The sequence below is a fragment of the Ambystoma mexicanum genome, chromosome 1p, assembly GCF_040938575.1.
Source record: "Ambystoma mexicanum isolate Mex_15411 chromosome 1p, UKY_AmexF1_1, whole genome shotgun sequence".
Taxonomy (NCBI): Eukaryota; Metazoa; Chordata; class Amphibia; order Caudata; family Ambystomatidae; genus Ambystoma; species Ambystoma mexicanum.
In genome coordinates this window covers 7,705,294-7,732,546 of record NC_090921.1, presented here as the reverse complement: position 1 = coordinate 7,732,546, position 27,253 = coordinate 7,705,294, and the positions used below count along the sequence as shown (strand labels likewise).

At 48.9% G+C, this 27,253-nt stretch overlaps 1 long non-coding RNA gene and 1 other non-coding gene across 2 annotated transcripts in view; both read right to left on the bottom strand.

The window, feature by feature from the left end:
• Positions 1-2,924: 2,924 nt before the first annotated feature.
• Positions 2,925-27,253, bottom strand: part of LOC138569855 (uncharacterized) — a 190,516-nt gene continuing 166,187 nt past the window's right edge. The window contains exon 3 of the long non-coding RNA XR_011303395.1: positions 2,925-3,324. This is a non-coding gene — a long non-coding RNA (uncharacterized lncRNA). The remainder of the gene's footprint in view (positions 3,325-27,253) is intronic.
• On the bottom strand, positions 9,104-9,175 carry TRNAR-UCU (transfer RNA arginine (anticodon UCU)). Its single transcript has one exon. It is a non-coding gene; the product is annotated as a tRNA-Arg (tRNA).

The window sequence follows — 27,253 nt, the reverse complement described above, 5'->3', positions numbered from 1 at the left end:
CGAGATGGCCCGTTGTTTGCTCCCTCTTCCCCTCGCGGGACCCGATCTGCACGTCTGGTAAAACCCTTACCGGTGCCGTTAACCCCGTACCGTCCGACTCGTAATGAGGGCCACTGACTCTACAACCCTGAACAACATATACAACACAATCCAACAGACTGTACCTCAACTCAGACAAGACTGAACTTCTCCTGATAGGCTCTGCCGACACACTTAAGAATCTCGACACACAATTCAGCCACTTCACCATCGACTCAATCAAAATCCCTTTATTTGACGCAGTGAAAACACTAGGAGTATACCTGGACTCCAAACTGTCCATGACCAGACACGTTAATGCAATCGCCTCCTCAGCAGCCTATCATGCCAAGCAACTGAAAGCAGCTAGACCGTTCCTCTCTAATGAGATCTGCACCAACATAGCAAGAGCCATCACTGGCTCAAGGTTAGACTATTGCAACATTCTCTTCCTGGGTAGTTCGGTAAAAAACCTAGAGAAACTGCAAGTCATCCAGAATAACGCACTTTGCGCGACAATGGGCATTCCCAAAAGGGAACATATCATGTAACTTTAGTTTCCACATTCTGACTGGAAGATTACAACGTAAAGCAAGCCTGACAAAACCTCTTCAGCTTTACACCACTACACTTTCAGCATTTAAAGATACACAATAAAAAGGAATTGTGAAATAAGGTCACCTGCCTAAAATAATTGTTTCACGTATACTTTCAATTTGCTGTCCTGAATGGTATTGAGAAAATGTGAATATCCACATACAATCAACCCCTTCCTTTCTGTGTGTCAAACTACCACACATCATTGCTATAAAGTCAACTTTACCAGGGGAGTTTCCTTTTTGCCCCACCTTCCTTGCCTTGGAAGAATGCAGATTTGGGATGTAGCTGGACTCACAGTTCAACATGTCCCATCGCAGTTCCAATAATGTTACATTCACTCATTAGAAAAGGCACTGCTGATAAGAAGTGCACGACACTATCAACAGCAATCTCACTAGGCCTCTAGAGAGGGCCCATGAACAACTGGCTCCGTTGGTGTGTGTCCAGTAAGTACGTGGGTGCCTTTGGGGCACATGTTTGGCTCCACATTCCTTTTTGTGGGTGGAGTGCGAAGGAGACATTATGAGGCTCACAGTGTGGGGGAGAGAGGAGGAAGAAGCGGGCACAACTTTTAGTAATGTGCCTATCGTTGTACAGTTAAGGGAAATATCTGTATGCCCTTCTCGCCAAATGCTCTAGTACCGGTCGGTACTCTCCTTCAGATGGCCAATATGACTCCAGGTACTGAGTGCCAGTTAGGAGCAGCCCATTTAAAGCATTGGGTAGTGAGCACCTGACGCTTACGTTTCTCAGTGTTTTATGCTTTCCAAAGACTGTGCCAGGCTTTAGAGGCGGGCTCTGACTGCACTCCGGGGCGTGGGGCAATGCAGTGCCAGGTGTTATTACTCTGAGACCTGTCATTGGATGGGTTCCGAGCCACAGAATATCCACGGAGGCTTCTCCCTCAGGATGAAGACACAGCCATCTCAGGGAATGGCAATTGAAGGGCTCCCATTCATCAACAGCAATAACAATGCCCTCATATGGGCCCTTCTGCTCGCGAAGCACCGAGAAGAGAAGGTGCACCAGGACATGTAGAGAAACTTAGAAAGACCCCCTGCCAGGGACAGATTATCAAACAATCAAGAGGCTTTGCTGGAAGTTATAAGAGGCATTATAAATCTTCACTGTCATTTATATCCGGGCTTCATCACAATGCTGCGGGTCTACCCCAACAGCCCGGGTACAGGGGAGCCTCACCCATCAAACAACAGAAGTCCTGACAACTAGTCTTTGCCAGTGCTATGCTACTCAGGTGTGAACATGTTCAGAGGATTGGAGAGTGAACACTTAAGATCAGTGGCTCCTGAGAGTGCTCGCACAGGTGCTCCGCCTACCCCAATAGGGGTCATTGTTAGGCACCTATGGAAGGACAGGAAGGATTGCCTAGTGACCTTACAGAAGAAAGGGGTGATCACCAGGCTTCCCGGGGCAGAAAGGGGAAAAGGGCTGTATTCAATCATCACTCCTGTAATGGAGGCTTTGGGGACTAACATACTAGTTCTGGGCTTAATGTCCCTCAACCCCTGAGTATCAAACAAACACTTCAGGATGGACACCCTCCAGCCTGTCATTCCAATGGTTCTGTGGGCGACTTTTTGGCATCCTTCGTTCTCCATGATGCCAACTTTCACGTTCCAATAAAATCACCAGATCAAAAGTTGCTGAGATTCACAGTATAGTCAGCTCATTTACTTTTCTTGCTCCTTCATGGATATCGCGCCTAGAAACACTTGTGTACAGGCGTGTTATAAATGCCACATCATATCATATATACTGGTGCTAGTTGAAGCAGCTCTTCACCTGGAAGGCACTCCAGCCTTTTTATATCAGGGCAATTGTTTGATACGGGCCCACTCAGTCATGTGAAATGGGAGACCGAAATGATGGACTCACTGAGATTAGTCATCAAGCAGAAATCTCACCTCCTTCCATCCCGAGACCTGATCTACGTCAGAGTGCACTCAGGACAGACCCAAACAGTGGTTGTCTTTCCAGGGAGAGGGCAAGAAGCCTCAGTGACCTGCTCAATCATCTGCTGGACTTCAAGTTGCTATGCAAAACAATTGCTGCTGGTTCTGAGTCAGTTGGTGGTATCTGTCCAGGTGGATCCTTCAGCTAGGTTCCGCATTCACACTCGGGTGGCTTGCATACACACGAACTGGGTGCTGGGTGTTACAGGCTCGTCCTGCTCCCCACAATAGCAGTGCTCCTCCAGCTCCCTCACGCCACCTCCGGCACAGCAGGCACTCAGCACTTGGGCACAAATAATACACAGGAGAGCAGAAGTAGAGAGTAATGGGCTGTAATGCAAACACACACCAGTGCATAGGAGGGATGCATTCTGCTCTGCCCGTCCCAGCCCTGCCTCATCTTTATGTACAATCGAGTAGCTAAATATATTCTCCACCCATAAACCAGCACGTATAATGCACGTATGATAACAAAGAGGTCATTTCGCAAAACTTGGGGAACAAAGCCTGCATTTGAGAAAGGCACGAAGCAGCCTCTGGCAGCCTTGGGATTTGGGCCAGCAGCTTCATCACTGTGTACTTCTCAGGAGGGGCTCTTCATACCCGGCAGTCTGAGGCCTCACAGCATTCCACAGCCCAGCTGTGCTCTGCAACATTGCTTGGCATGGGTGTTCAGCTGTTAGGCCAGTTTCTTAGGCGAGTCAGTAGGCCAGTCCACTTGCATCAGATGTACCTCAAATAAACGAAAAGAAAGTGCAGTATTAGAAAGGTAGCACTGGCCTCCCAGGAGTTTGAAGCACTCATTCTCGTTCCATAAGCACATCTCGGATATCCATGATGCAATGGTGGCTGCATATGGGGAACCTGCACAGAAGCTTTTGTTTGAGTGGCACTTGTCGGACCAATCATTTCAGATGTCCGTGAAGTGGGACGGGGAATCACAATGGACACAGCTTGTCACCCGGGAAGTGGGAAATGGAAGGGAGAGCCTGTCCCTCTAAATGGAAATAACTGGCAGAGATATTCACAGGCCTACAATGGTTTAAGGAGAAGCTCAAGGAAAGAGAAATTATAGTGTGGATGACATCACAACAATGAACTGTATCAACAAGCAGGGGGTGTCCAGACCCTGGCGCCTGGTAGCTCTAGCCCGCAAGCTTGTAGCTTGAGGACCTGTGTGAAGGGTTGTTGCTTTTCTATTTGACAAGTGTATATCAGAGGGGAGGACAATGCAGCAGCGGAGAGCTTCAACGGGAAATACACTGCCTCTCAGGAATGATTCTGGATCCAATGTTTTTGGGGGAATCCATTCAAGGTTCGGAACTCATCTTCGGACGACTTTACCCTTCAGATGAATGCCGTTCTTCCACTGCTTTTACTCTTTATTGTGGTGAGATGGAGCTTGGGGAGTAGATGCAATGTCCCTGGCTTGGACAGCGAGACCCTTCTATGTCTTTCCCCCTATTCTTCTTTTTGCCAAAGTAATGCAGAGGATAAGACAATCCAGGGCAAGGGTGATTTTGGTGTCTCCACATCGGAAGAGGAGAACTCACATTCCTCTCTTCCTTGAGATGGCAATGGAGGAAGGTGGGCTCATTGCCCACAGGTCTCTTCCTGGGTCAGGGCAGAAAGCGGGCTCATGTAGGACAGATGGTGTTAGGGGGACTGAGAATGTGGAAGAAATCTTCCAAGCCAATGCCACTCAAAGCATGTAGTCATATCAGTGCAAGCATCCCATTGCCAAGCTACTTTCAAATCCTACAACAGCTATTCGGATTATTTTGTGGCTTGGGGTCTCAGAAATAATATAATGCCTCTCCTTTTGGGGTCCCGGTGTCCATGCCATTTTTCCAGCAGTGGTAAAAAGTGGGCGGGAGAGGTTGGAGGCAGTGCCCCTCCACATTTTTAAAATTAAGTTTTATTGTTCCTTTACTTTTATTTTAAAAACAAACTGTTTCGGAATGGTTTCTATTAGTGTAAGAAGAAGTTGAAACTTGCACTTCAGTGCACTGCACTGAACCTTCCTTTAAACAGCAGGCGCATTTGGGGGATTGGATTGCGTGTGGGAAGGGGCGTTGTGATGGGGTGTGTAGGGAGCGGGGGCAGGCCAGCAGGGAAGATGGTTCCACTACTTCCTTTCGTACACTTCAACCATTGTTTTCCAGGAGGATTGTTCCAAGAGCCTGGCAGTCTCTACTTGAATGGTGTGTGTTATACATAAGGGTTCCTGGTAAGCCTTGAACGACCAGGGGTCATCAATGTCAACAAAATACAAAGTCCTCTAGGCTATATTTGGTCACAATCTCCTCTCTTGTACTGTATAGTAAGTACCCAGATACTCTAGTTGATTGTTTTATCAAAATATAAATCTATTTTATTGTTTACGGTACAAACCAATCTGTCTGGATCCTTCCTTGACAAGAGACTTATTCATAGACAATTCATTCTTACGCATCCATCTGGCCCAATAGGTCATAGGCCTTCAACATCACCTGTTAGATAGGCCACATACTAAGAAAATGAACTGGATCATGATACTGTATCTCAACAGTGTCCATTTTGCTTGTGTCTAGAACACTTTTCATTTTTACTTGTTGGTAAAATAAATGTATGTTGAAGGCCTATCTCTCCTTTCCCTACAGACTCTCTGTGGTCCAATCAATTGTTATATCAAGACTAGACTATGCAATCCCCCTCTACACGCCTACCAACTGAATAAACTTCAAAGGGCACAAAACGCCGCAGCCAAACTGCTACTTGCACTCGACCCAAGAGACCACATCTCCCCAGCCCTTAAGACTCTGCACTGGCTTCCAGTGGCCCGAAGGGTGACTTTCAAAATCTTATGCATCTCACATCGAGCATTGCATAAAACCGGACCTCAATATCTTCAAGACAAGCTAAAACCCTACCACCCTTCACACACTCTAAGATCAAGCTTAGCCGGCCTCCTAGTCATACCTAAGACAAACTCAGTCAGGTTAGGCGGATCATCATTCTCAGCCTTGGCCCCCACGCTGTGGAACGCACTCCCACCTCACATCCGCCGAACCGAAGATCTAATGTCTTTCTGCAAACTACTGAAAACCTGGCTCTTCTCCTAAAACCAACCCGTACGCAAACTAACCCAAAAGAATAACACCATCTGAAATGACACCAATCCAACAAACTACTAGATGCGAGAAATTAACATCTAATAACCACTAATATAAAATAAAAGGACAAACCGAATAGAACAAGTAAAGTAGGTCAAAGCAGTGAAGTGGATAATAAGAATAAATCGTACAAAAACAGTAACAGGATTTAAATTAATGAAATGCATGGTGAATGAACAAAGTGAACGGAGAGGATGAAATCGTTAGAATGCATGAAACGTGTGGAACGGATGAATGCGCTGAGAGGATGAATGCGTTGAGCAGATGAGTATGTAGAGCGGACGAGTGTGTAGAGCGGATGAGTGCGTAAATACAGAGAAGTGTGTAGAACGCAGGAGTGCGTAAAGCAAATGAATTTGCGGAATGGATGAGTGCAGACCGAGTGAGTGTATAGAGCGGATGAGTTTATAGAGCGGATGAGGTTATAGAGCGGATGAGTGTACAGAGCGGATGAGTGTACACAGCGGATGACTGCGTATGAGCGAACGACTATGTGGAGCAGATGAGTGGATATAGCAGATGAATGCGTGGAAAGAACGAGTGCATAGAGCAGATGAGTGCGTGGAGCCAATGGGTGAGCAGTGCGTGATGGACGAACAGAGCAGAAGAGTGCGCTCAGCGGAAGAGTACGCCAAGCAAAGGAGTGTGTAAGAATGGAGGAGTGTGTAGAGCGGATGATTGCGTAGAACAGACTAATGGGCACAGCGATGAGTGTAAGGAGCAGAGGAATGCGTATAAGCGAATAAGTGTGTAAGAAAGGGGGGTGTGCAAGAGCTAGTGAGTGCGTAGAGCGAGTGAGTGTGTAGAGCGGATGAGTGCCTAGAGCGGGCGAGTGCCTAGAGCGGGCGGGTTGCGTAGAGCGGATGAGTTGCCTAGTACATGTATCGCGGATGAGTTGTGTAGAGCGTACGAGTTACATAGAGCGGACGAGTTGCGTAGAGCGGACGAATGCGGAGTGCATTTATAGCGGATGAGTGCCTAGAGCGGATGCGTGCTTAGAACCGATGAGTGCGGAATGCATGTATAGCGGACGAGTGCCTAGAGCGGATGAGTTGTGTAGAGCGGATGAGTTGCGTAGAGCGGATGAGTGCTTCGAACGGATGAGTGCGGAGTGCAAGTATAGCGGATGAGTGTCTAGAGCAAAGGAATGCATAGAGCGGATGAATATGTAGAGCGGACGGAACGGATGACGTATGTGGATCAAACGGGTGATGTATGTGGATGAAATGGACGACGTATGTGGATGGAACGGGCATCGTATGTGGATGAAACGGACGACTTATGTAGATGGAACAGGCGACGTATATGGATGAAACGGGTGACGTATGTGGATGTAACATGTGAAAATATGGATGGAACGAATGAAGTATGTAGATGGTACGGGTGAAATATCCGAATGAAGTGCATAAAACAACTTAGAATACACAGAACGGATCAGAGTGAATAGAACAGATTGGAGTGTGTGGAACGGATTCGAGTGCGTGGAACAGATTGGAGTGCGTGGGGTGGATTGGAGTGCATAGAATTGCATGATTTACATGGAACGTTTTGGAGTGCATGCAATGTTTGAAAAAGCATGTAACCCATCATATCATATCACATCACCACGCTTACTCTCTTCTTTACACCACCATTCAACTAGAACACAGAGATACTATGACACCATTCGGTATAACTGTTAACATACTAACATCTGCCGCATACTCCCCATCACTCTAAGCAAACACTGCTGGTCACACACTCCCCAGCCAGGCGTTCTCCTCAGGCCTAACGCAGCCGCATTCGGTATGGATAAATCCTGCCAGAACAAACACATACTCCTGATCTCTCAACCACCACACCTACCGCTAAGAAGCAGCTATTACACGACTGCCACACCTGCTGCACACATATCCGGTGTGCACACGCACCTTTGACTCTCTCTACTCTCTCTACTGACCTGAACTTCGGTTCCCAGGGGCGTTCAACCTACCAGCGCCTTCAGACCATACCAATGGTACATAAGGGCTATATAAATGCAAAAATGCAAAGTAACATAACGTAACATAACAACCGCACCACGGACGCAAAGAACTTCCCGGCAGAAGTGTTCACAGTCTGCCACGAGCTGAGAAGGACGCGTATACTGGTGCCGCCTAGTCTGCAGGACAAAATAGTGGTATTTGCACATAAAGGTCACCAGGGCAGAGTAAGGACTAAAGCATGGATAAGACACAGAGTGTAGTTCCCACAGATCTATGCATAGATCGAGGAAATCATATCATCCTTCCTCCTGTGCCTGACCACAGGTGCATCTCCACTACCAGAACCAATCCAATCCACCCGAAGGGGCACGGCAGGGTCGGAATAAGTGAGTGTCGATTTCTGCACAGTACAAGAGGGGACATACCTCCTATTAGCTATCAATGAACACTCACGATACCCAAAGATAGAAGTGGTCAGATCAACGGCAGTGGAAGCAATATTTCCAGCTATGGAGAAGATGTTCGCAACCCACAGGCTTCCAAGTGACAACAGGAACCCATTTCAAGGCGTAGAATTCGCCAAATATATGGATGACATACAAATAAAACCACCTCATCACACTGCAGTGACCCCAGGCGAACCGCGATGCAGAACAGTTTATGAGGACAATTATCAAGTTCCTCATGATTGCAAAGGCTCAGTGAGCCCCATGGGAGTTTGAACTATACTGATTCCTCTGTAATTATCGGATGATGCCCCATGCGTCCGGTCCAGGCCGGCAGTCCGGAGGGGCGCAGCCAACCAACACCATCCCAGACCCCGGTAGCATAGCCCATACCACCTGAAGGAGGCGCCCAAACCACTAGGAGATTTAAGTGACTATGTGTGCTACCTCAGAACTGTTTGGATGCATGGTGGGATTATAAATGAGTTGACTTTTGTGTTATTAAGGGAAATGAATAGGGATGTTATGTTTATGTCACTGCGCTGAGTAGAATGAACACCACAACATGACCCTGAACGGGAAGTCAGTGGCGGGCAAACCTGAAGCGGAGTGGCTGCATGCCACTCCCTGCATGCCGGTGTTGTATGGTATCCTGCATCCCCATGGCAGCATGAGGGAGGCAGTGCTCGGCAATCTTCAGAGCCACGCTCACGGCTCAGGCTCTCCCATCTACCTGCAATCACGGGCTGGGGGGCTGGAGAAGGGAGCACACAACAGTGGTAATAGCCTTACAAGTAAGTACTGCGGCAACGAAGGGTAGGGCTGGGAATGATAAAAAGTTACCTTTCCAATGGAGAGTCTGGAAGTAAGACTCTAAAGCAAAATTCAGCCTCTATGTAACAGAGAAAGAATCAGTAAAGCATCGAGCTTAAAAAAATAACGAATCCTGCGTTGGCCGGGAATCGAACCCGGGTCAACTGCTTAGAAGGCAGCTATGCTCACCACTATACCACCAACGCTCGATGCTTTCTGATTCTTTCTCTAGTTCCAATCCTGTTCCTCTGCTCTGTAAATACAACTGTACATCTATTTCATATTCCCATTCTAAGACCATATGCTGTGCTGGCCAATCACTCACCTGCTGTTTTACAGTGTGTGATCAGCAGCATCTTTGAGGCACAAAAATCAAAGATTTATTTTAACCTACAGATGGAGCGAGCCACCGAAAATCCTTTCTTCTCACACTATCTGTTATGTCATCTCAGCAACTGCTACACCTCCTCGCACTCGGAGCACACGTGCACTCTCGCCATGGCTCGTTGTCGGTTTGTGTCCTTCCTTTACAGCTTCCAGTCAGGAGCCCATGCACAGTGGCACTGGATGATGCAAGCCTGTCTAAGGTGATTGGATGCACACGTGCCAGCCTGTCCTATTGCAAGAAGGGGGCGCTTGTTCAGGGCAATGTTCCCTCCTTTGCATTCTGGGACTTGATAACAAGTGCCAACGTGTAAAAGAAAAAGCAGGACCAGACGAGCTCCTGCCGGCTGGATTGTGACTTGTGGACATGTGTGTAGTTTATGAAAACTAAAAAGACGACCAAATACACAAAATGAGAATTGCATTACAGTGCCCTTTGCTGCAACAGCAAGACTAGGCCACCGCCCAGGTCATCCCTAGTGTTGAGGGTGACTGGCGCCCCCCGCACGCATCGCCGCAAGCCCCGGCACCAAGGACTGAGACGCACACGTCCGTCTTGGTTCGGGCTTCCTGGTCGCTCTCCCGCGGCCGGAAATGCCCCGTTTATTTGTACTGCACGCGACGGCGTGCAACGTCACGCCGCCGCGTGCGCTTTCCGTCATCGGGCGGCGCCACACTCCTCCTTTTTCGGGGAGAACCAACAATTACCATTTAGCTATGCACTGCAAACCAAACAACACTGCAATAAGAACAAATCACAAAACAACATGGCAACGAGAACAAATCACACACCCCTGTGCCATGAACACCCCTTTATTGGCATCCACCCGGGTCCCCTTCGCTAGCATTTCTCACCCTCCGGATCCTCAAACAATTGTCCCAGAACGTAATCGGTGAGGCGAGAAGGTCTCCCTCGCCCAGCCCTCTGGGGGTACCTCCGGCTCGCCTCCGGCACGGGTGATCTGTCCACCGATGGCCCCCGAGCTGGGGACTCCGGCATGCAGGGTGGGTCTCCCTCGTTCTCCAGGACTCCTCCCAGGTCCGGATCATGAGGTGGGTCAGTTCTAGGATCTCTGAGATTTTTGAAGAAACTTACATTGCGAGTCACTTTCGACCGTCCATCCGACGCAGTCACCATGGAGCCCCTGACCGCCACGACATCCAGTGGCTCAGGCTCATACGGCAGGGAGAGCTTCCCATGCGGGTGTCGATTGCGAATGAGAACCTCATCGCCCGGTTCCAGCTGTTGTGAGCGAAGCCCCCTCCGCACGTTCTCTTGCCCAATTCTCACTTGTCGGTCCATTTCGATTCGTTGGTCGTCGATCACCGCAGGTTCTCGCTCTCCGACCTCTGGCAACAGTCCTCGCGGACACCTTCTGAACATCGCTTCCGCCGGGGCCACCCCCGTGGATGCATGTGGTGTGGTGCAGTATACCCTCAAGAATTAGTACAGGGCTCTCTGTAGGGACTGCCACTGTCCTTGGGCAATCCTAAATGTCTTATTGAGGGTCCTCATCAGGCGTTCCGCCTCCCCATTCGCTCGAGGCCACAGAGGCATGATCTTCCGGTGCACCACCCCGCAGCTCACCATCAGTTCAGCAATCCGTTCACCCTGAAATGGCGCACCGTTGTCCGAGCACAGTGTGTGTGGAAACCTGTGAGCCGCAAACAACTTTTCCACCGCCACCACCACATGCTCAAACGCCACGGACTCCACGAACTCCACCTCGGGGTATCTGGAGTACTCATCCACCAGGACCAGGAAGTGGGTGCCCATGGTGGTGGACCCAAAATCGGCATGAACTACCTCCCACGGATGGGTCCCCCTTGGCATCGCCTCGATGACCGGCTCCCGCTGTAAGGGCGAGGCTGCCTGGCACCAGACACAAGCCGCCACAAAGTCGTCCACCTTGCGTTCCAGCTCGGGGAAACACCTTCATCCGGAGGCGGGCCTTGGTCTTGGCGGCCCCCTGGTGGCCCCGGTGTGCCAGTGCGATCACCTCCCCCACCTTTGACTGGGGGACTACAATTCCATCACCCCGAAGTAGCAGGCCCGATGCAGAGAAAGACAGTTCTTCGCGAACCTTCCATAGTTGTTCTAAACCAGTCCGGGCCTCCTGAGTGCGCCCCGCCAGGGCCTCGAGCGCTGACTTCCAGGAGCCTTGCTGCATGGACTGCCTCAGCACTTTGAAACACTCATCCTGTGCCGCCGCAGCCTCCAGCTCCTGGAGAGGCATGGCATTCGGCGTGGCTGCTTCCACCATGACTTGGACATGCTCCTCAGCTTCTTGCTCACAGGTGTCACGGTCTCCTTCTCCAGGCGCTCCAGGGTTTCTGGATAGGTAGTCAGCTGCGTTATTTGCCCCTAGCCGGTAAACCAGGGTCACCCCATACTCCAAAAGAGCCAGCATCCACCTCTCGTGCGTGCCGGCGGATTGGATGACGACCCTGCTAGGATGGGCAGCAGTGGTTTATGGTACATAACCACCGTCACCGGGCGTCCGAGTACATAGAGCCGGAAGTGGCGTTATCCCATTAGCACCGCCAGCGCCTCGCGCTCAATCTGCGAGTAGCGTTGTTCGGCGTCTGACAGCGCTTTGCTGGCATACGGAACTGGCCGGACGCCGCCATCACGGTCAACCTGTGTCAACACAGCACCCAGGCCAAATGGGCTGGCGTCGACAATGATCTCCGATGGTAGTGCAGGATCAAAGAACGACATCGTGTCCTCGGCCGTGAGGGCACTTCTAATGTCATCAAAAGCCGCCTGCTCCAGTGGACCCCAATTCCAGATGGTGTCCTTTCTTGTCAGGGCCCGGAGGGGCTCAGACCTGGATGCCAGGTTCTTGATGAACCGCCCACAGTACGTGACCATGCCCAAAAAGCTTCGTACTTCCGACACAGATTCTGGTGGTTGTGCCTTCTGTATGTCCAGTACCTTTTTTGGGTCAGGAGACACCCCCCCTTCCTTGAACATGAACCCGAAGAACTCAGGGAGGGGCGCAGAAATTCGCACTTCTCCTTATGTAGTGTAAGTCCCAACGACTGCAGCCTCTCGAATGTCTTTGCCAGACGCCTCAGGTGGTCCACCTCCGTCCTTGCGAACACCAGAATGTCGTTGCTTATGTTTAGGACGCCCTCGAGGTCAGCTAGGGCACCCCGAATGATGTTCTGAAATACTTCCGCGGCCGAGGACACCCCAAAGCTCAGCCTCTTGTAGCGATATAGTCCCCGGTGTGTGGTGAAGGTGGTGATGTACCTTGAATCGGGGTGGAGGACGACCTGGTGATAGCCGGCCCGGAGGTCGTGCTTCGAGAAGAAGCGAGCGACCTGCACCTCCGCAATGATGTCATCCAGCGTCGGTGTGAGGTGCCTCTCCCTCTTGATGGCTTTGTTGGGGATCCTCATGTCCACGCAGATCCGGACTGCGCCCGGTTGTTTGAGTTTCCTTGCCACCACTATGGGGGACACCCAGGGGGTCGGGCCCTCCACCTTTTCTATGATGTCTAGATCGAAGAGGCTGTCCAGTTCTTTGTTGACCTGCTCACAGAGGTGGAAAGGTACCCTCCGATGTTTGAGGGCTACCGGCTTTACCGAATCATCAATGTGCAGCCGCACCGGCTCCCCGGCCATCTGCCCAATCCCGTTGAATAGGGCACAAAGCTTCTCCAGCAAGTCATTAATGTCTTCCAGGTAGACGGAGTACGCGAAGCTGACGATGCCGAGAGCCTCCGCCGCTGCACAACTCAACAAAGTGTTCTTACTCACTGGGGTCACGTAGAAACGGGCTGTGATGTGAGAGCCATCGTGTTCTACTTTTGCTATAAAGGCCCCATCCAGAGGGATGGGTTCCACACCACCAAACGCAAAGATGCGGGCCCTTGGTGTCACTAGCCTGGGCGGCTGATCCAAGGCGTTGTAATGTTCTTGGGCCATGACGTTCACCGATGCCCCTGTGTCCACGAGGACAGGGACTGGAGACTGGTTCACTTCGACCACGCACCTTGGTTGTCGTCGGTTCCTGCTTCTTAGAAGCTCCACACTTGAGACAAAGAAGATGTTCTCTTCGTCTTCTTCCTCGGCTTCTTCCACCTAGGCCTTCTCCTCGCTCTGGTCCACTTGAGCGACATTGGACGGCCGACCTTGGCGAGTGGAAACAGTTTGGCCTTGGCCCCTTGGCACTAATACGGGCAAAGTCGCCCTACACACCCTTGAGAAGTGGTCTCACAACCCGCACCGTCCACAGGTCTTTCCAGCTGCAGGGCACTCCGCTGGGTGAGGCAGGTCGTATCCGCATTTTTGGCAAATCTCACCTGCCCTCCCGGCTCTGTCCCGTGTGCCGCCGCCATATCTCCTGGCACCTCTCCCCCCTCGCCACATCGCGCAGATCTCTTCAGTTTTGATAGGGCGCGACCCAGCCTCCATTCTTGCAGCTCTCGCCTCTGACACCTCGTGGCACCTTCCTAGCTCAAGGATGCGCTGGAGCAATATCCCAGGCTCCCTCAGCACTTGGCGCCTGAGCTTGCCTGACGAGCACGCCTGGATAAGCATGGTCCTAATCATGTCCTCTGCATCGCCCCAGGCACAGGCGAGCGACAGACGCCTCAGGCGCCCATAGAACGTGTCCAAAGTCTCGTCATCTTTTTGTTTGGCAGAGAGCATCACAAATCGCTCATAGTCTGCGTTGGCAAGGGGCAGAAAATATGCTTGGAAGGCGGCCTTTGCATGATCATAGGTTCCATTCCCTTGTGGCAGAGATTCAAAAGTCTCCTGGACAGAGGGCCCTGCCGAGTATAACATCGTGGCCAGCCTGGTGTCGTCATCGACCACTTGCGCAGCCCTGAAATACATGTCCAGGCGGTCCACCCACCTTCTCCATCTGGGCCCCAAGCTGGATGGCGGGCCCGACACATCGAATTCGGGGATGGGCTGAAGGGCAGCATGCGCACGTACCTGGGCCATGGCAGGCGCCGCTTGTTGGACACCAGGTGCAGCAGCTGGTTGAACTGGGGGTTGGATAGCGGGAACCACTGCCTGACCATCTGCTAGAGCTGCCGGTTGCTGCATTGGAGGTTGTCGACCCTGCTGGGCCACTGGTGCACGAGGATGAATCTGCGCCGCCACACCGTGTGCTCCGTCCTGATCCTCGGTGTCACTCATGGGTTTGAGCGCACAGGCACCCCCATAATGTTGATCAGGGGCCGCAACTCAAACACCCAGCCCAAATCGACCCTCAGCATGGGCCACCTCTGGATGCAGCAACTCCTACCACCTCTGTGATGATGAAAAGGATGAAGACAGGTGGAGTCACCAGGATGATGATGAAGGGGATGATAAAGGCATTATGCCTTTGCTGTTCCAAAAATTTGTGGCAAAATATAAGTAGATTCAGCAGGCCCAGCCAAGATAGGCCTTCTCCTAGCTTCCACTCGACGTAGAAAACCCAAAATTGAGTCGATGCACTATTTGGGCATGACTCCGTGTAGATGTAGCTGTCAGCTACTAGAATGTCCAATAATTAGGCCTGGGGTCGCTTCAGGGCCCAAACCGGAGCCTCCTGAAGTCCCACGGCCCGTTGCACAAAATGGCCGCCAGCCGCGTGGGCAACGCACTACCCGCGGCGTGAAACGAAGTCTGTCTTCCGACCTCGTTTCGGTGAAAAATTGTTCCGATGATCACCGCCGGGCCCGGGCACCGTTTCCCCCACTCGTCGCCACTGTTGAGGGTGACTGGCGCCCCCCGCGCGCATCGCCGCAAGCCCCGGCACCATGGACTGAGACGCACACGTCCATCTTGGTTCGGGCTTCCCGGTCGCTCTCCCGCGGCCGGGAAACGCCCCGTTTATTTGTACTGCACGCGACGGCGTGTAACGTCACGCCGCCGCGTGCGCGCCCGTCATCGGGCGGCGCCACACCTAGGACTGCCTTCTAAACTGGCACCTGCGGATGTGTGTGCCATGTTCAGAAGTAAGCTCTCAAGTCCTTTGGGAACTGCTTTCCAGATCACTATACTTTGGGTGTTTTCGTTTTTTTTGCATTTAACAATTCAAAGGCATGAATGGATTACACTCATTGGCCCTGCATAGTAATTAATTTTAGTTCCAGAAACGTCTGCCCGTTAATGATTGCAGACACACCGCTAGATACAGACATAATGAAAGACTTATATTCACGTCTTTTGTTTTTTCTATTACTAATGTTATGTGTCTGCAAACACTAACTCAGAGATTAAGTATCCCGCAACGATGCGCGGCATGGTCACCCAATCTGTTTTTTGCTTGGAATTCTGGGACTTGTAGTTTTTTCTAAATTTCAAATGTGAAATAAAAAACTACATATGCCATAATTCAATAAAACAAGCATTGGCAATGCCAACAGTTTGGGCTAGTGTGGGCATCTAATAGCAGTGCCTGCGTATTTGTCTAATACTTATACACATGGTGAATCAATGAATGGGCAAATAACCAACATCTACAAGCTTTGATCCGTCTCCAACATACGGTATTCGCACAATCCGAAGAGATGTAACAAAATGGAAGCGCCTGCAACTTCAAGTAATCAAGTTGGGCTCTGCTTGGCTGGGAGATAAGCTAGCAGCCAAAAGAACGTTTGCCGCTGCGCCTGCAACAAAAACATAGGGTTCCGCTCTGTGCTACTAAAAAGAAAAAGAAAATTTGCAAAACTTGATTGTCCTAAATCTGGTCAATCACAAATGGATGAAATGCTGATCCCACCTCAATAGGATTTAAACATGTGACCTATAGATTGCATTATGTACCCAGTCAGCAGCATTCTCTCAACTCAGCCATCTATCCTAGCTAGCAAAAGTAAGTACACAAATATGAACACGCATCAACTGTGACAAGAATTGAACAGGACCTCAATGCAAAGAACACATGTGAGGACCCATATTACCACATACATCTAGTGGCTGAAAGAACACTTGGTTAAGACATTTTGATTACACCAGCTTCTTCTCCATATGAACAACTATGCTGTTTACTCTTTGAATGGTGCCTAGAAATAACACTGGCAGGCCATATACAACACAAAGTTTCGATGTTTCTGCATGACAGATATAGCACATAAAGATCCCAGGAACATGTGCTTATGGCAGGGAGGGGAAGCTGCAGGTGGGAATGACCATAGAGATTGTCATGACTATGGGAGGTCAATGGATGGGTAAACACAATACCTCCTAGCTATGTGTCCAGACCAGCTGGGCTCCTGCACTTGAAACAGCCTCAAAAAAGCTTCCTCCTACCCCCACCTGCGTGGTTAAGAACCTTAGGGTTATCTTTGATTCCACACTTTCCTTCTCCGCGCACATTTCTGACGGCTCCAAAAAGTCAAACTGTTTACTGCACCTCCTTAGAGGTACTCTGCCTTTCCTCACCTTCCCTCAAAGGCTCACTGTCTCCCAAGCTCTGGTTCTCTCCAGACTGGATTACTGTAACAGCCTCTTTCTAAATCTACCTGCCTCCACTCTCTGCCCTTTACAACTAATCCAGAACAGGACTGCAAGACTCATCCTTGGCCTCCAGCCCTGGGATCATATCTCTACAGCCCTGAAATCCCTTCATTGGCTCCCAGTGGATTCTAGGATTAAATGTAAAACCCTCTGCATCGTCTACGAGGCTTTCTGGGGCTTGGTTCCAAAATACCTTCAACTATCCCTCCGTAAATACCTCCCCTCTCAAGCCCTTCGCTCCGATAACCTCTAACTCCCTCAGGGTTAGTCGTTTTGCAAAGAAACGGGCTGGGGGTAGATCTCTGTCTTCGTCTGGGGCATCCCTTTGGAACAGCCTCCTGGCCACCTTGAGACTTGAGGAAAACAATCTCTGGTTCCGGAAGCATCTCAAGACCTTCCTCTTTGCCCCTGCCTTTGCCCCCTTCTCTCTTGTTGATCTGTCTCGTCTCTTGGCATTATGCACCTGGCCACCCTCTGTCATTCGGGCCCAGGCACCTACTCACCCTGCCACCCTCCAGGCAACCCCCTGCACTGGCGTCCTGTACCTGTACCCATACAGTCCCCCTCTCACTTTTGACTGCACTTAACAGATATACCGTATCTGACTAAACTTTCACCTGCCATTTGCTGGCTGCACTACCATGGTTTATTGCCTTTATTTATTTATTTTATTTAGTATTTATTCTGTTCCCTGTTTTCGCACTTTTTACTCGCCCCCTTATCCTCTTCCATGCACTTTCCCCCTTCTCCCTTCTCCATGCACTCACTTGCACTTTCTTAAATGTCACAGGGCCTATTGCTGTTTTCTTTTTTTTTGTGGTTGTTCCTCCATTGTTCCCCCCACTCTTTGCCTGGTTGCGCTCTGAAACACTTGTGTATGAGCGCAATATAAATAAAATATTTCATTTCATTTCTACGTACATCATGACAAATTATTAGGCAAAGAAATGTATGGTCAAGTTAACATCGAAGTGAGAAAAATCTATTGTCTATCACATGGTTAATAATAGGGTTAAAGCCCCCAAAATAGTATTCCACTCTCTGCTTAGGGCATTTTGAAAGGAACAGCAGTTGAGTGTGCATTTTTAGCAGCTTTTCTACGCATTCTTATTGGACAACACACACCGCAGACCCCCACGCCGTTCTAGCTACACACATCATGGAAGGGACCCTACTACCCATTCAGGCTCATACTTGGAAAAGCATTTCTCCTGCATTACACAGCATTTCGCAAAACGAGAGTATTCTGCTCAGGCTGCATCATATGAAGGATTAGAACACAGACCATCTCATCCCACATGATCACATTTGCATGGAGATAATTGGCACTGGAGGATGCCACAAGGATGAGCACGAACAGGGATGGAGCAGAAGGCAGGGATGGGCCATGAGGCAGGGGTGGGCCATGAGGCAGGGGTGGGCCATGAGGCAGGGACGGGCCGTGAGGCAGGGATGGGCCATGAGGCAGGGATGGGCCATGAAGCAGGGATGGGCCATGAGGCAGGGATGGGCCAGGAAGCAGGGATGGCCCGGGATGGGCCATGAGGCAGGGATGGGCCATGAGGCAGGGACGGGCCGTGAAATGCAACAGGACTCAGGGTGAGGAGCAGTGATGTTCATCGGGTGTCACTGTCTATTATTCATTAATAGAGAGCAGTGTATTGCCAATAAAACGATTTCACGACATCATGGTGTGCTGGTGACATTAATAGACCTCTTGACCTGGACTCTGTGGGTTTATGATGCCCCGGGACCCCAGGATGGCATGAGATTCGAGGTGACCTGACATTATTCCTTTATTCATTGAAGTTCCAATAGACAATTTCGGTTTTCGTGGAAGTTACATAAATTATCAAATCAGGCGCCATGCACCTAACCTCTCCAGCTCCTTCATATTGTGTACCTTCTCCGCAGCACTAAGCTTCCCTACTCCCCGATACCTGCATATCACTCTGTAGCGCCTAGAAACAACACTGTTCCTCACACGTGCCAATTCACACGTGCAATTATAGAGCCTGGCCCTCTTTAATAACTCCCCAAACGACCCCAAGATTGTGGTTCTCCTTTCCTGGCAAGTGAAGAATGGGCTTGGTGTGTGTCCGACAATTCCTGGTGTAAAGGGCATTAAAAGGCCCAGTGTTGGCCCAAAGCAGACAGATGGGCTGTGGCAAATTAAGTGATGCTGTCATTGTCATTAGCTAAGGGGCCCTAAGATCCTGACCGGGTGCGACATTGCAACCATTGCTTCGAAGTGGCAAGAGTTTGCCTGGCACACATTCATTTGGCCCAATAGGTCATAGGCCTTCAACATCACATGTTAGATGGGCCACATACTAAGAAAATTAACTGGATCATGATGCTGTATCTCAACAGTGTCCATGTTGCTTGTGTCTAGAACACTTTTCGTTTTTACTTGTTGGTAAAATAAATGTTATGTTGAAAGCCTATGATCTATTGGCCCAGATGAATGTGTAAGAATGAACTGTCGATGAATGAGTCTCTTGTCAAAGAAGGATCCGTAAAGGATTGGTTTGTACCGTAAACAATAAAATAGATGTATATTTTGTATAAAACAATCAACTAGACTATATGGGTACTTACTATATAGTAGAAGAGAGGAGATTGTGAGCAAATATAGCCTAGAGGACATTTTGTTTAGTTGATATTGATGTCTACTTGAAAGGCTCAAGAGGGCACCATTGACCCATGGGACAGGGTTTCAGAAGGTGATTTTTATTAATTTATATAGTGTCGGTCGCTCGCAAGCATCAGGGCGCTCACATATAGACAGTTGGTAAAAAACTCTTAATCATGGGACAATTTGCTCAAGTATGTGGTGTTTTTTTTTCTGGTACGTAGTGGTTTATTTGAAGAGGTGGGTCTTGAGTTTTTTCTGAAAGCTTGTGTAATTCTTTTCTAACCTGATAGGGAGGGGAAGATTTGTCTAAGGGTTTCCTGCTATCTGGCCAACCAGCTCCATCGGGGGTGCCTCTTCGGCATCTACATTCAGTCCTGAAATCCTTGCAATCTCACTGTTTCCAGATGATTTGCTCCACTGATATTAAGCTACTCACGCCTAACACGCTGGGTTTGTTGGCTATATCTTGGCCAGGAGGTTGGGGGAGATACGTGTTTTTAGAGCTTTGCCTCCTTTTTTGACGATACACCCTGAGGCCATTATTCTAACCCTTCCTTCCTAGGGTTGTACTGAAATTCCACCTCTCCCAGGACAATGTTTTGGGAGAATTCTATCCAACACCTTTCACTCTGGAAGATGAAATGTCACACCATTAGGATGTCTGAAGAGCGGTCCTGGCCTACTTGGATAAAACCACATTGTTCAGGAAGACTTGCATCTCTGTCACTTTTGGTGCAGCTGAGGCAGGTTGGAAGACTTCAGTAGCCTCCCTGAGTAGATGAATACTTTTACCAATCTCGCTGGCATACAGGATTTTCTATGTTCCCCTTCCAGCCTGTATCAAAGGTTGACCCACTTGGGGCATGGCAACATCCTGGGTGGATGCTCAGGGATTTCCAAGGTGGAGATCTACAGAGATGCTACAGGGGCAGCAGAACACTTTTATCAAACATTATCGATTGAACGTGGAGGGTCTCGCTGAGTGTGCATTCGAGAGTACTGTTCTGAAGGACACACACACACACACAAATATATTCATATGGTGGCAGGAAGCCCCTAACGGTGGCGGGGCAGTTTCGCACCACACTCAGCAGGAACTGGGGACCGACAATACAATCAAAAATATATGTTGTGGATGCAACAATCAAATGCCTGCTCAGCTGGAGTTCAGCAGATGACCTGGGGCCGATCAGATTTATTTGCGACATCTCAGATGATGGCAAAATCCGCGACCTCCTAGCGAGACATCCCAGGCTATTCCAAGGAATCGCGTGCTTGAAGGACAATGTAATCAAACTACACATCGACCCAACCATACAGCCGCAAGCAGTACGGCACCAGAGGACACCATTCCACATGAGTGCCATGACCTTTGCCCCTGGCCCTCACTGGCAAGTCAGCCTTCCAGTTAGGGCCAGGTCAAAGGCCTTAAAACCTCATCCAAGACTCTCTTGGAGTCTGTCCTGGCGCCTTTGGTTCCAGGCTTATAACCATCATGAAGACCAACATTAGAATGGGACTATTTACTTGGGACTATTTAGCCAACATGGAGGCACACACATAGCTCAGTTACAAGGAACTGAGCTACGCGGTCTAGTCTTTTGGGTGTGGCAGCCCTGGGACTACTTTACCTGGACTACTTTGGGTGTTGCAGCCCTGGGACTATTTTACCTGGACTACTTTATCTGAGACTATTTAAACCACACCTTCTACAATATTAAGGTGAGGAGAGGGCCCAAGGGGGAGGAAGGAGTTGAGGCCACGGGAGGTGGGAAAACATAAAGACAATCTGGTATTGAATCCAGCTCTCCTATATTGCAGACCCATCTATAACCAGAGGCTTTAACAAGGGACCGGGAGAGGGTTCGAGAGTGCAAATCATCCAACCAGGGCTGGGTGGCGTCCCCATGGATACTAGGTGAGCGTAACAATGAGGGACCAGGTCAACAAAGAACTACGCGAATTGGAGAAAGCTAAAATAATTGAGCCGGTATCCGGACCAACACTCTGGGTCTCGCCAATGGTGATAACGAAGAAACCCAAGCAACCGGGGCAGATCCGGATATGCATTGACATGCGACTCACAACGGAGCCATAATTCAGGAGAGCCACATTACCCAAACACTCGACCTAATAATTGCAGACCTCACAGGGCTCAAGATTTTCTCCAAAATAGACCTGAACGCGGGCTACACAAGGAGTCGAGATACATAACATTCTCTATGCACCTAGGGCTGAGGAGATATAAAAGATTGAAATTAAGAATATCATCCGCAGCAGAAGTCTTCCAACAAACCATCCAGACTGTCTTACTCGGCCTCCCGGGGTCCCAAATTTCAGTGATGTCATCTTAGTGCCTGCCAAAAACAAAACAGAAGACAAGGGCAGGTTGGCAGCAGTCCTTGACCGACTAGACAAAGCTGGTTTTGACCATCCACAGAGACAAGCGCGAATTCCTGAAGGAGGGGCTAATCATCTTCGGCTATGTGTGCAACAGCAGTGGCGTGAAGGTTGACCCCCTCAAAGTAGCCGGTTTCAAGAGAGTGGCACCACCACCAATGCCCACAGAGGTCCGCAGTTTCATGGGGATGGCCGCCTACTGCCGGAGATTCATCAACAACCTGGCCACGCTCTCAGAACCACTGCGAGCTCTGACCAAATTGAAAGCCAAGTGGGAGTGGGACAAGACGTCGCAAGAGGTCTGTGAGAGCATTAAAGAGTTGCTGTCGGCCGATTCCACCTTGGCCTACTATGATACCCACCTACAGACAGAACTGTATGGGGACACAAGCCCCGCGGGCCTAAGGGCCATGCAGGTGACAAACACCCCATCTGGAGACGCGCAACCAGTGGCCTGTGCATCTAGAGCGCTCACTCCCACAGAAAAACGCTACTCACACATAGAGAAAAAAGCCATCACCATTCTGTGGGGGGGCAAGCACTTCCACTTATACCTGTATGGGCAGACATGTAAGACCTACACAGATCACAAACCACTCATCCCTAGCTCTACGGGCTCAGCGCCACACCCCCCAGCACGAATCGGGAAATGGTTGCTGCAGTTACAACAATACGGTTTTGGCATTGCATACAGACCAGGAGCAGACAACACTGCAGTCTTTTTGTCCAGGCACCCGCGAACCACCAAAGCAGCAGAAATTACAGATTCCATGGAGACAGAATAACACATATGCCTGGTCATCCAAGTGACGAAACCAATGGTTGTGAGTATATCAGATTTAGTAGAAGCCACAAACAGCGACCCCTGTTGCACCCTGACGAAGAACGCCATCCTGGCAGGTAAATGGAACTCCTTCCTCCAAAACAATCACTATCGCACCACAGAGGCAAAGAACTTCCGAGGAGGAGTGTACACAGTCTGCCACCAGCTGTCCGTCGCGGACCAAGGCCTCATTATGAGAGGGATGCTTATACTGGTACCGCCTAGTCTGCAGGACAAAATAGTGGCATTAGCTCACAAAGGTCACCAGGGCAGAGTAAGGACTAAAGCACGGATATGACACAGAGTGTAGTTCCCACAGATGATCGAGGAAATCATATCATCCTTCCTCCTGTGCCTGACCACAGGCACACCCCCACTACCGGAACCAATCCAATCCACCCGAAGGGGCACGGCACAGTCGGAATCAGTGAATGTCGATTTCTGCACAGTACAAGAGGGGACATATCTCCTAGTAGCAATCGATGAACACTCACGATACCCAGAGATAGAAGTGGTAAAATCAACGGCAGTGGAAGCAATATTTCCAGCTATGGAGAAGATGTTCGCAACCCACAGGTTTCCAAGAGAAAACGGGCAACCATTTCAAGGGGGTGAATTCGCCAAATACACAGATGCCATACTGACAACAGGCGAACGGCGATGCAGAATGGTTTATGAGGACATTTATCAAGGTCCTCATGATCACAAAGGCTCAGGGAGCTCCATGGGAGTTTGAACTATACTGATTCCTCTGTAATTACTGGTTGATGCCCCATGCATCCGGTCCAGACCAGCAGTCCGGAGGAGTGCAGCCAACCAACACCATCCCAGACCCCGGCAGCATAGCCCATACCACATGAGGGAGGCGCCCAAACCACTAGGAAATCTAAGTGACTATGTGTGCCACCTCAGAAAAACTTGGGGTGCATGGTGGGATTATAAATGAGTTGACTTTTGTGTTATTAAGGGAAATGAATAGGGCTGTTATGTTTACGTCACCGCGCTGAGTAGAATGAACACCACGAAATGACCCTGAACGGGAATTCAGTCGTGGGCAAACCCGAAGCAGAGTGGCTGCATGCCACTCCCTGCATGCCAACTCCGACTCACCCATCTTCCTGCCAACACGGGCTGGGGAGCTGGAGAAGGGAGCACACAACAGCGGTAATAGCCTCAAAAGTAAGTACTGCGGCAAGGAAGGGTAGGACTGGGAATAATACAAATTACGTATCCAATGGAGAGTCTGGAAGTAAGACTCTAAAGCAAAATTCAGCCTCTATGTAACAGAAACCGTTCAGCCTCTATGAGAAGTCTCATTATCCACGTGTAGACTGCCTCTAGCACAAACGAATGGACTCCATTTATATTGTCCAGGTGATTGTGAGTTTAAAAAGACTTTCATCTGCGTTGGCCGGGAATCGAACCCGGGTCAACTGCTTGGAAGGCAGCTATGCTCACCACTATACCACCAACGCTCGATACTGTACTGATTCTTTCACTAGTTCCAATCCTGTTCATCTGCTATGTAAATGCAACTGTACATCTGTTTCATATTCCCATTCTAAGACCATATGCGCTGACCAATCACTCACCTGCTGTTTTACGGTGTGTGGTCAGCAGCATCTTTGAGGCAAAAAATCAAAGATCTATTTTAACCTACAGATGGCGCGAGGCATCTTTCGCGAAAATCCGTTCTTCTCACACTATCTGTTACGTCATCTCAGCATACTGCTACACCTCCTAGCACTCGGGGAGCACCTGCACTCTCGCCTTGGCTCGTTGTCGCTTTGTGTCCTTCCTTTACAGCTTACAGTCAGGAGCCCATGCACAGTGGCACTGGATGATGCAAGTCTGTCTAAGGGGATCGGATGCACACGTGCCAGCCGTCCTAATCCAAGAAGGGGGCGCTTGCCCAGGGCAATGATCCCTCCTTTGCATTCTGGGACTTGATAACAAGTGCCAACATGTAAAGGAAAAAGCAGGACCAGACGAGCCTCTCCCGGCTGGATTGTGACTTGTGGACATGTGTGTAGTTTATGAAAACTAAAAAGACGACCAAAGACACAAAAGGAGAATTGCATTACAGTGCCCTTTGCTGCAACAGCAAGACTAGGCCACCGGCCAGGTCATCCCTAGGATTGCCTTCTAAACTGGCACCTGCTGCTGATGTGTGCCATGTTCAGAAGTAAGCTCTCAAGTCCTTAGGGAAATGCTTTCCAGGTGACTATACTTTGGGCGTTTTCGTTTTTTTTAATTGCATTTAACAAGTCAAAGGCATGCATTGAGTACACTCATTGGCCCTACATAGTAATTACTTTTAGTTCCAAAAACGTCTGCACGTTAATGATTGCAGACACAACGCTAGATACAGACATAATGAAATACTTCTATTCACGTCTTTGTTTTTTCTATTACTAATGGTATTTGTATTAATGGTATTTGTAGTTTTTTCTAAATTTCAAATGTGAAATATAAAACTACATATCCCATAATGCACCAAAACAAGCATTGGCAATGCCAACAGTTTGGGCTTTTGTGGGCATCTAATAGCAATGCCTGTGTAATTGCCCAATACTTATACACATGGTCAATCAATGGGTGGGCAAATAACCAAACACCTACAAGCTTTGATCCGTCTCCAACATACGGTATTCACACAATCCGAAGAAATGTAACAAAATGTAACAAAACGGAAGTGCCTGCAACTTCAAGTAATCAATTTGGGCTCTGCTTGGCTGGGAGATAAACTAGCAGCCAAAAGAGCATTTGCCTCTGCGCCTGCAACAAGAACATAGGGTTCCGCTCTGTGCTACTAAAAAGAAAAAGAAAAATTCCAAAACGTGATTGTCCTAAGTCTGGTCAATCACAAATGGATGAAATCCTGATCCCACCTCAATGGGATTAAAACATGTGACCTATAGATTGCATTCTGTGCTCAGTCAGCAGCATTCTCTCAACCCAGCCATCTATCCTACTAGCAAAAGTAAGTTCACAAATATGAACACGCATCAACTGTGACAAGAATTGAACAGGTCCTCAATGCAAAGAATACATGTGAGGACACATATTACCACATACATCTAGTGGCTCTGGAAGAACGCTTCGTTAAGACACATTGATCACACCAGCTTCTTCTCTATATGAACAACTATGCTGTTTACTCTTTGAATGGTGCCTAGAAATAACACTGGCAGGCCATATACAACACAAAGTTTCGATGTTGCTGCATGACAGATATGGCACAAAAGGATCCCAGGAGCATGTGCTTATGGCAGGGAGGGGAAGTTGCGGGTGGGAATGACCATAGAGATTGTCATGACTATGGGTGGTCAATGGATGCGTAAACAAAATACCTACTAGCTATGTGTCCAGACCAGCAGGGCTCTTGCACTTGAAACAGCCTCAAAAAAGCTTCTTCCTACCCCCACCTGCGTGGCTAAGAACCTCTGGGTTATCTTTGATTCCACACTTTCCTTCTCCGCACACATTTCTGACATCTCAAAAAAGTCAAACTTTTTACTGCACCTTCTTGGAGGTACTCTGCCTTTCCTTTCCTTCCCTCAAAGGCTCACTGTCTCCCAAGCTCTGGTTCTCTCCAGGCTGGATTACTGTAACAGCCTCTTTCTAAATCTGCCTGCCTCCACTCTCTGCCCTTTACAACTAATCCAGAACAGGACAGCAAGACTCATCCTTGGCCTCAAGCCCTGGGATCGTATCTCTCCAGCCCTGAAATCCCTTCATTGGCTCCCAGTGGATTCTAGGATTACATTTAAAACCCTCTGCATCGTCCATGAAGTTTTCTGGGGACTGGGTCTGTAAGAGGATTCAATTCAACACTACAGCTAAGTCAACGCCTAGTCTATAATACTGAATGAAAACCCTTATTGATATATCTTTATGTCCAGTTCATGCGTTCTGGATGACTACCCCTATATAACACCCCTCTCTTGGAATCCTCCTGACCCCACTGAGCCAAGAAGTAGTTCTGTTTTGCAAGTTTAAAAGGTTTATTTGATAATTTAAACAATAGATATATATATGACACTTTATAATAAATTAATAATTGACTAGCACACTTAATCTGATATGATAAAGATTAACAACAGAGAATCTGGCACTAGCACTCTTCTTTATAATCACGAATGAGTTGACATGAAATGGGTAAGGTAGCACACTGGTAAATAGGAACAAAAGTATAATGTGGTAGAGGATGCTTTATGTAAGCTCAGGTGGATGTAATATTCAATGAATGCAGTACAGAAAATACTCAATATGATTTCAACCAAACAATGTAATCACTTTTCTCTGGCAATCCCCTCCCCCCCTCTTTATGCAATGCAAGGAAATGGGAGGAAACACACAGTTCTCAGAAATGCAATCAATGTAATTCAGTTCACCCCAGCAAGCTTAGACAACAGAAAACAGATAGGAGTTTTGAAATATCAATGGATGAGAAATATGCTAAATTTGCTTTTAATTCCCTTTCAGAGGTTCAGGGTGAGTGGTATCTAGTTAATATTAGTCCATGCTCACACTAGCAATGATGCAGGGATAGTTAGCAGGTTAAAC